At 37.4% G+C, this 9,953-nt stretch overlaps 1 pseudogene; it reads right to left on the bottom strand.

Annotated features, from left to right (window-relative positions):
- Nucleotides 1-1,610: 1,610 nt before the first annotated feature.
- The window catches only part of LOC112302580 (large ribosomal subunit protein uL10 pseudogene), a 28,601-nt pseudogene continuing 20,258 nt past the window's right edge, over nucleotides 1,611-9,953 (bottom strand).

Here is a 9,953-nt window from a genome sequence, read left to right as displayed (position 1 = left end):
TACATTCATACTGATTTTCTAACATATTAGCTGACTGCTTTGCAATGTAGTCCTTTATTTTGCGGGTAAACTATAAGACAACCAGCAGATTAGATTTTCACACTAGGAAATGAAGGAGAGTGGCAAATATGCCCAAGTAACGTAGAAATTCGTGGCATAGAATGGTTTAGATTGACTCAAACTGTGTATACATCTGCTTTCCAAGACAGGAAATGTAGCTTTACGCTGGATAAGTATGATCCCTAAAGTCCTGAGCTAAGATGTTAGAAAAATGGAAGTAATGTCTCCTTCAATAAGCTTTTAGGGGGAAAAAAAAAAGTCCAGGTAAAGAGTTTTAGCACCAGCATGGAACTCTTTGTTAATACAGGGTTTTTTTTTCTTTGTTTTAACTCAGTTAAAAATTAACTATTCAAACTGCAGATAAAACAAAAGAGAATTAAAGTCAGGTTGGTTTTCATCCGTTAGTGGGCTTCTCTATATAAGAAGGGGAAAATGAATCTTGTCATTCAATAGAATAGTAATTCTCATGTTATATGGTCCTTTTCATTATCACCATTTCCCTGAGACTGAGGCTGAATCTGCATGGGTTCGCTCATCAACTAAAGAGTCTTTGTTTCACATTCTTGTCTTTATGTCACACGGTAATAGTATTATTGCTCATATGGAAATGTGTCTGGAAGTCATAGCTATCCACGAAATGTCTGATAATTTTAATATAGAATCAAAAGTATGATATAAGAAAATCTCAGATTGTTAGAATTAATTATGAGATGTTGTTTCATTCCTGCATTTGATTTGCATTTGATATCTTATGGTTTGATAAGTGAAGTACATTGCTGTATCTTGAGATGTGAGAGACTATAGTTTCTTAATTCCCCCTCCTTTTACAGTTAAAGTAACTGCAACCAATTTTATTTTTGGAGTGGTTGGTCAGAAGGGGGGAGCCATGGTGGCACAGAGGATGCGTCTCCTCACTGCCAGCGCCCCCACGTGACCACATTACTGTTTGCTCAAGCCATCGCGAGCAGGAGCTCTATGTCACAGCGATGGTGTTGCTGTTCCACCACCGCGTCAGGGTGTCTTTGCCTTTCCTTCCAAACAGATCACTACAGCCTAGGATTTTCCTGTGTTTTGGAAATTCTAGAGCTACCACTGGGAGGGAGTTTGGAACTTTTTAATAATAATCATTTACCAAAGGTAAACACATCTATTTTCTTTTGAAAACCTGTGGCGTTCATTATAGAATGAAACAGAGTGTTTTTAAAATAAGTAAATATTCAAGTTTTATAATATTTGAGACCTTCTAAAAAAAACAAATGCCCACCTATACCAAATATGCTCAGAATTTTATCACAGACTCCTATTCTTACAAAAAAATATTGACTCAAGGTGAAAGAAGTAAGGTAAATTATACTAGGTTCCACTAACTTACATTGCTTATTCCTCCAACCCAATGACTGTGTTTTATAATAACCATTGAGCAATGAACCAGTGACACCTTGCAAAACTTTATAAATATTATTATTATTATTATTATTTTTAAAGACCAGTAACACTTTATTTTCTTGTTTCACAAGTAAAGCTTGCTGAGCTGGTTGTTTTGTTATTAGTCAGAGACCAAATCCCATGTCCTTATCTGACTCCCCTGACTCTTCCTTTGCTTCCACCTTGGCTGGGGCTACAGCAGCAGCAGGAGCGGCAACCACAAAAGCATATGCGTCCCCCCAGAAGGCTTTGCCTTTTTCAGCAAGTGGGAAGATGTAATCAGTCTCCCCAGGCAGAGCCAGGACCCGCTTCTACCCACTGAAGATAGAATTGGGTACTGATGCAATAGTTGGGTAACCGTCTACAGACATACTCTAGTACCACTATGAACAGCCTCCAAAAAGGAGGATGCCAAGCACTTCCAGGCTGTAGATACTGCTGTGGTCAGACACCTGCTGCATCATCAGACCAAAGGAGAAAAGGGAGATAGATGTTCAGCATGTTTATCATTGTTACTTTGCTGCCTCCCACTTTGTTTCCAGTCTTAATCAGCTGCACATCACTGAGGATTTCAGTGGTGCTCCTGGCAATTTTAGTGGTGATGCCTAAAGCCTGAGAGAAAAATGTCTTCTCCGGCTCTGGGCTGGCACAGAGACTTCATATGGGGCAGTGGCATTCAGCACGGCTGGCAGCTGGCATGTTATTCTCCACCAGCATGTCCCAGATGTCAGAGAGATCCTCCTTGGTGAACACGAAGCCTGTATTTTCCCCTGGATATGAAGCAATGGTTCCTCCAGAGCTCGGTTGTTTCCAGGTGTCCTCGGATGGCCTTGCATGTCATGGTGGTGTTCAGCCCGTCAGTACCACAGTCTTCCTGCAGAGGGACGTGCAGATCTGCTGCATCTGCTTGGAGCCCCCGGCGTCTGCTGCCACAACGAAGCATTGGGGATGACCATCCAGAAGCTGGATGATCTTAAGAAAGTAGTTGGCCTTCCAGGTTGCCCAGGTTTCCTAGGCGTTACAGAGGTGCATCAGGAATTGCCCCCAGGGTTTAAAGACAATGCTACTCTCACAAAGATGCTTGGCGAGAGTAAGTACAAAGCTATTTTAGAATCAGATGTAGGTAATGGTCAGATGGGCTAATTCCTTTGTAACCCTCATAAATGAAGTCAGATCATTATATTGATGAAATTCTTTTCATTTTTATTTCTAGTAAATTATTCTTACTTGATTTATAAGTTTTAAAACTTCTTAAATATTTTGTATCATAACTATGTGCTTTTGTAGCATCCATTTACAGAATTTAAAAATTTTATTTAAAATGATTCCTTAAATTGATTTAAGATTTACTTTGAAAGTGCCTTTTGATAACAAAGCTTGTCAAATAATTTTATCTGCCTCATGTAAAATTTTTTGGAATGTGAATCCCAGAAAAATTCAGTAAACTCTTGAGATTCTCTAAATGAACCAGAAATAGTTTGTGAACTGTAGTCTTATCACACATATTTTTAATATTACATGAGATCTAAACCAGAAGAAAATGATAATATTTTTATTTTAGATAGGAACAGACCTCTTCACGATGACTTGAGAGATTGTGAGAATGTTTAGCACTCTAAAATGCTAAAAATTATGTTATGATAACTGTTGCTTAATGACCATTGAAAGAAAATGCTTATTGGTATATGCCATAATAACCTTAGCTATAGAACTTACCCAGAGAGGAGCCCCAGCTATGACTTCTAAGTTCATATATTTAGTCATGATAATGATTACAATATGAATAATAACATCAATAGTCATCATAGTTTCTTGAGTCCTTAAAATGTGCTAAGTATTATATTAAGTGCTTAATGTGCATTTCTTAACTAATGCTCAGAATAACCCTATAAAGTAAGTACTAGCATGTCTGCTCCAGTGAGGGGAAACTAACCCTTGGCAGTTACATGCTATCTCGACCCCCCTGACAGAGTGAGTCTTTGCCAGGATTGGAATCCAAGTGGCTGTGCATTCACATGGACTCTTTACCACCATCGTCTTTTCAAAAATAACTGTGTTTCCAGATGTAGAAGTTAGACAGATCTGAAGATATTTTTGTTAGGTTAATGTTCTAATATTCCTCTTTATCTCTAATGATGTTCTTTCCCACGGAAATTTTATGAGTAATTATATTTGGCTGAGTTGAAGATGACATTCATTTAGTTTCCTGGGTTTTAGACACCAACACCCTCTGGAGTTTCTCTCTGTTCTTCAGGCACACACTAGCTTTGTATTTTTAGGAAATAGTGAAAAAATATTGTAGTTGTGTGGAATGTTGGTCCCAATGCACGGACATAAAAATGTAAATTACAACTTTGAGTTTTATAGAGGCCTGTGAGAATGAACTTGAACTTATCTACAATTAGAGTTTGGGCATATTCAAACTCTCTTGATGGACTGAGAATCCTCATATGGGGTCAGAAGAGTGGGAAATAAAAGTGGAGTCTTGAAACAAACAAGCCAAAAACAAACACATGAATAGTTTGCTAGAACAAGTGAAACTTGAGAAACAGGGCTCAGATTGGAAGGGTTTAGCAGGACCATGTGAAATATGAGGCTATGCTTTACATCTATCAGAATCATCGGAGGAGATTTTTCAGAATATAGATGTTTGGGTTTTGTTGTTAATTACTTTAACTCAGTAAACACAAAGTGGACCAGAAAATCTGTATCTTTTAAACATCTCACTGAGTGATTCTGATTCATAGCCAAGGTTAAGGACCACTGGCTTAATAAAAAGAACTGTGTTAAATTTTAAAAAATTAAAATAAAATTAAAAAATGTGCAAGAGCTCTGTTATAATAAATTTCTTTGAAAAAGCTTGTCCCAGAAGAAGTTTCCTTTTGACCTGAGTAGAAAAGGAGCATCTAGGTAAATAGTCCAGGAGAGGTCTGTAGCTACCAAGAGGCAGCTGAAGGGAAGCTTTGAGGTTGGGGCTCAGCACTTAGGTAGCAGTGAACACTGAAGACCAACACTGTCAGTGACCCAGAAAAATGGTGATGGCAGCTATTAATATATATTAGAGAGCTGCCTGCAGGAGGGCAGAGACCTTTATCATCTTGTTTATTAATTTTCCTAGGAATCTAGAATTATACCTTACTTATAGTAAATAATCAATAATTGTTAAATAAATAATACTAGGGCCAAGGATTTAGAATGTTTCAAACACCACAAAATATCAAATGGTAATCAGAAAACCCATACATATTCACACATACACACCTTACCAGAAACATAGATAATTAATGAAGCTACGAGGAAAAGAAACAACTGTTTTGTTAATCAAGCAAGTGAAAGCTTAGGGCTTTGAGATTTATAACACAATGAATTTAAAATATAATACATTTGTATTCACAGATGTGGCAAGGGGACAGTTAGATTTCAAATGAAACTTTTTGAAATGTGCTTCTTCCTTTATTTTAGATCTGGTCTAAACCACCTGGCAGATGGGAACTCTAGAAAATTATAGTTAATGGTTAGGGCTGTCTTCACCCAGCTGGTTAATTCAGCTTAAACCTGAGATTATTAAAATTCATATGTTTCTGAAATATGGTCCCAATTGACTGGTTCCTTGGAGAAATACATATTTGCCAATGTAATCGTAGAGGGCCAGATTCCTGGTAACACTTAATATTATCTGCTATGACAAGGGTAAAGCAGCTGTTCTGGCTTCATTCATCCTCAAGACCTCAAACTACAAGGAAATCAAATATAAGCAGTTCGAATCTAAGTTATATTTGTGTATGTAAGAAGTAAATATATTGTACTGCCTGAGACAAAATATCAAGGGCATTCTCACTTCTACTCTAAGGAAAATTACACTATTTTCTTTATTTCAAAGTAAGTAAGATCTGGTTATTTTTCCCCACTAGCTTGTAAATAAAAATTTTAAACGGAAGTTTGAAAATTCTTGATTAGAAATTAAGCTTTCTACTTCTTTTAAATATATACCTTAATCAGTCACCAGGTTATATAGAACTTAAATTATTTATTAATTATTACAAGGATATAGACCTCAACATGTTTTTATTTTTTAATTTCTTCCCATATAATTAGATGCACCTGCTTCTATCAATACCTTTCTGTAATTGGCACCACACAGAGCACTGTCTAAAAGTAATCTTTCCAGTCTGTAAGGGGAGTCTAGGACTGTGTTTAAAAATAAAAGTAAAACACAGTATCTAAGTAAGATGGTATTTTTAAAATTATATTTTATGGATCATGCTATTACAGTTGTCCCAATTTGCCCCTGTCCACCAGCACCCCCTAATCCTTCAGGCAATCCCCACGCCATTGTTCATGTTAATGGGTCATGTGTATAAGTTCTTTGGCTACTCCATTTCCTGTACTGTACTTTACAGCCCCATGGCTATTCTGTAACTACCTATTTGTACTTCTTAATCCCCTCACCTCTTCCCCCATTCCCCCACATCCCCCTCTCATCTGGCAACCATCAAAACCCACTCTGTATCCATGATTCTGTCTGTGTTCTTTTTGTTTGCTTAGGTTGTTTTTTTAGATTCAATTGTTGATAAATATGTATGTATTGTCATTTTATTATTCATAGTTTTGATCTTTTTTAACATTTCGTGTAATAACGGTTTGGTGATGATGAGCTCCTTTAGTTTTTTTCTTTTCTGGGAACTCTTTATCTGTCCTTCAAGTCTAAATGATAGCTTTGCTGGGTAGAACAATCTTGGCTATAGGTCCACACTTTTCATGACTTTGAATATTTCTTGACAATCCCTTCTAGCCTGCAAAGTTTCTTTTGAGAAATCAGCTGACAGTCTTATGGGGAACTCCCCTGTAGGTAACTAAATTCTTTTCTCTTGAGCTTTTAAGAGTCTCTCTTTATCTTTAACTTTTGGAATTTTAATCACGATGTGTCTTGGAGTGGGCCTTTTAGCATCCATGTTGTTTGGGATTCTCTGTACTTCCTGGACTTGCATATCTATTTCCTTCACCAAATTAGGGAAGTTTTCTTTCATTATTTTTTCAAATAGTTTTCCAATTTCTTCCTCTTCCTCTTCTCCTTCTGGTACCCCTATGATGTGAATGTTGGAATGCTTGAAGTTGTCCCAGAGGTTGCTTACACTATCCTCATTTTTTTTTGATTCTTTTTTCTTTTTGTTTTTCTGATTGGTTATTTTTTGTTTCCTTATATTCCAAATTATTGATTTGATTCTCAGCTTCATCCAATCTCCTGTTATTTCATGGTAAATAGTTGTTTATTTCAATTAGTGTATCCTTTGTTTCTGACCAGGTCTTTTTTATGCTGCTGAGATCCTCACTAAGTTTCCTGAGCTTCCTTATACTCAGTTTTGAACTCTGCATCTGATAGATTGCTTATCTCCATTTTGTTTAGTTATTTTTCTGGAGTTTTGATCTGCTCTTTCATTTGGGCCATGTTTCTTTGTCTTCTCATTTTTGTGGCCTCCCTGTGTTTATTTCTATATATTAGGTAGAGCTGCTTTGACTCTGTGTTTTGGTAGTGTGGCCTAACGTAGTAGGTGTCCTATAGGGTCTATGGCACAACCTTTCCAATCACTCAAGCTGGATACTCAATGTGTGCCCTTTTTGTGGGCTGAGTACACCCCCTCTTGTTGTTGAGCCTAGATTACTGTTGGCCAGTCAGTGGGAGGGATTTATCCAGGCCAGTCGGTTGCAAGGACTGGCTGTGACCACTGACCACCAACCACTGACCTCCATGGAGAATCAGCTGTGCAGGGGCAGGATGATGGTGCTCTGACTTGGTCGGTAGCTGTCCATTGTGCGTGCAGTCTCTAGGGTTTCCTAGGTTGTACAGTACAAAGTTAGTCCCCTACCTTTGTTCGGCCTGTGGCCACCCTGCATAAGCTATAAAGCAATCTGAGATGGCTGCTACTTGTGCTGGGCTTAGAGATTCCCAGGAGAAGACAAACTTTGCATCTAGGCTGGCTACTGCTAGTGTCAGACCTGGGGACACTTATTAAGAGGTATGGAGGCTGGTGGCTCACTGAGGCTGGCTGTTGCTTGTTTGATAGGATTTAGGGAGTCGTGGAGAATGAGATAAGACCAACCATTCATATGGAACAGTTTGGGTATGCCTGTAAGTTGTGTGGGATAAAGTCTCAGGCGCAAACAGTGTTAGGTTGATAGAATCTCAGATATGGCACCCACCTGTTGGCTCTGTGGCTCTGTCGGGGGAGGGTTCAGAAAAGGGACAGTGGCCTCTGCCCACCTTTCTGTCTGAGAGAAAGCTGTCCCCCAGCTTTCACCTTGATGCCAGGTACTTCAGTTCTTCCCCATATGCCACTGGTGTCTTTCAAGCTGCTACCCCAGTACTGGAGCTCAGAGGGAGTGAGTATGAGTTGATGAGTCTGTGTGTGGGTTCATTAAAGGGAACTGCTTGGGACTACAGAACTTTTTTTCACTGACTCAATCCTTGCTGGGTTTTGCAGCCACAAGTTATGGGTACTTATCTTCCTGGCATTGGAACCCTAGGCTGGGGGCGCCTATTGTGGGGCTGGGACTCCTCACTTCCAATGTATCCCTCCTGAATTTTTGTCTACCACACATTAATGTAAGTCCAGCTTGTTCCATGTCTCCACCCCTTCTACTTGTGTGGATAGATGTGGTTTCTTTAATTCCATAGTTGTAAGACTCCCATTCAACTTGACGGTTCTGAGTGATGGTTCTATATTTTAGTTGTAATTTTGATGTGATTATTCAAGGAGGTGAATCATGTTTACCTATGCTGCTATCTTGACTGAAAGTCTGCCAAGATGATATGATGAGATATTTGACTGACAGCTTTTCTGATTTGCACAAAAATAAATCTTTTGTTCCAGATGCAAAAGCAACTATCAAATTATAAAGTTAAAATATTTTACTTTAAAATATTTATGCATATCACATCATTATTCCTTCTTCCCATCTCTAATATATGAGATGTTTTATAACTAGTGAAATATAGTCATTCCAGGCAGAAACTCCCTGACGTGACTTCCATTTCTGTTTTTTTAATCCTCACACAAGGATACTTTTTTCATTGCTTTCAGAGAGAAAAGAGGAGAGAGAGGAAAAGAGAGACACACATTTATGTGAGAGAGGAACATCAATTGGTTGCCTACTGGATGCATCCAGATTGAAAAATCAACTCGCAACCTGGGTATGTGCCCTGACTGGGAATGGAACTCTCAACCTCTTGGTTACAGGACAATGCTCCAACCAACTGAGACATACCAGCAGGGCTCCTTCCATTTCTTGAACATGGCATTACAGAGGTACAGAAATTTTCAGTTCTACCTAAGAAAGTTTAACCATCATATAGCAAGAAGTGAGATAGATGCCAAACTCAGTTATACAAAATATAAAATCATTGTCAAGCCCTTGAATATATCTGGAAGAAAATATTACATTTGATTCAAAGTGAGTAAAATGATTATTTCAACAAAAAGAACTAAGGCCAAAAAACAATTGTCTTTTTTATTTGGATGATATTCCTCATTTGTTTTAATATCTAAATGTCAACATTTAGACTTAAAAATTTTTGAGTCTAATATTTACCTTATAAGACCAATATGTTAGGAGTAATTAATAAGAATTGATGTGAAAATAAACAATTCTTAATATAAAACCATGCTTTCAAAATGAATCCATAGAAAAATAATAGGTTTTTAAAAATAAATCATGAGGGCTTGTCTTATTATATGAAAAATTGTGAAATTAGATCTTTCCCTCAAACTACTCATAAAACTACAAAAATAAATTTCAGATTGATTAAAGCTTACAATGTAAAAACCAAAATATATTGAATAAAATATTTAATATATTTATGGATATTTTGAAATGCTGCTAAAATACCATGAATCCAGCAAGCTCATAACCTTCTCTGTGGTATGATTTGATTCATTCTGATTAAATTTGGTGAAAACTTTTACTACATTGTCATTGAAAAAATTCAATTTAAAGGGACCCATAAAGTCAGCGAGAGTGCTGAGAAAGATACAGTCTGATTTTAAACTATTATTTATTATCAAAGGAGTATATTATCAGAGTGAAAAGGAGACAAAAAGACACATCTCAAACTCATTTTTTTCTTATTTTCATGTTCTGAACTGATAGAAATGATTCCAAGTAGCTGTTGCCCAGTAAATCAAAATAATATTCTTTCAAGTTATTTTGAGTATGTCTGTTTTATGATACTATGTTAAAATGATATTATTTCAACTGGTAAAAGGTGAAGGTGGAAATCAGGGCTTGAAAATCTAGAAACAGAAAGTTCAAAGGCAAGGCCATGGTGGGCATGGGCTTCCGTGTAGTGTTATTTGACAAGCACTACACAGTTCCCCCAGATCAACACTGATTCCCACAGGCATGTCTGCCAGTGGAGAGGAAGTATTATAGGCATGAAAATTAGAGTTGTGGGAGTAGAGGTACAAACATTT

Source organism: Desmodus rotundus, chromosome 2 (assembly GCF_022682495.2).
Source record: "Desmodus rotundus isolate HL8 chromosome 2, HLdesRot8A.1, whole genome shotgun sequence".
Taxonomy (NCBI): domain Eukaryota; kingdom Metazoa; phylum Chordata; class Mammalia; order Chiroptera; family Phyllostomidae; genus Desmodus; species Desmodus rotundus.
This window is presented reverse-complemented; position numbering and strand designations above follow the sequence as displayed.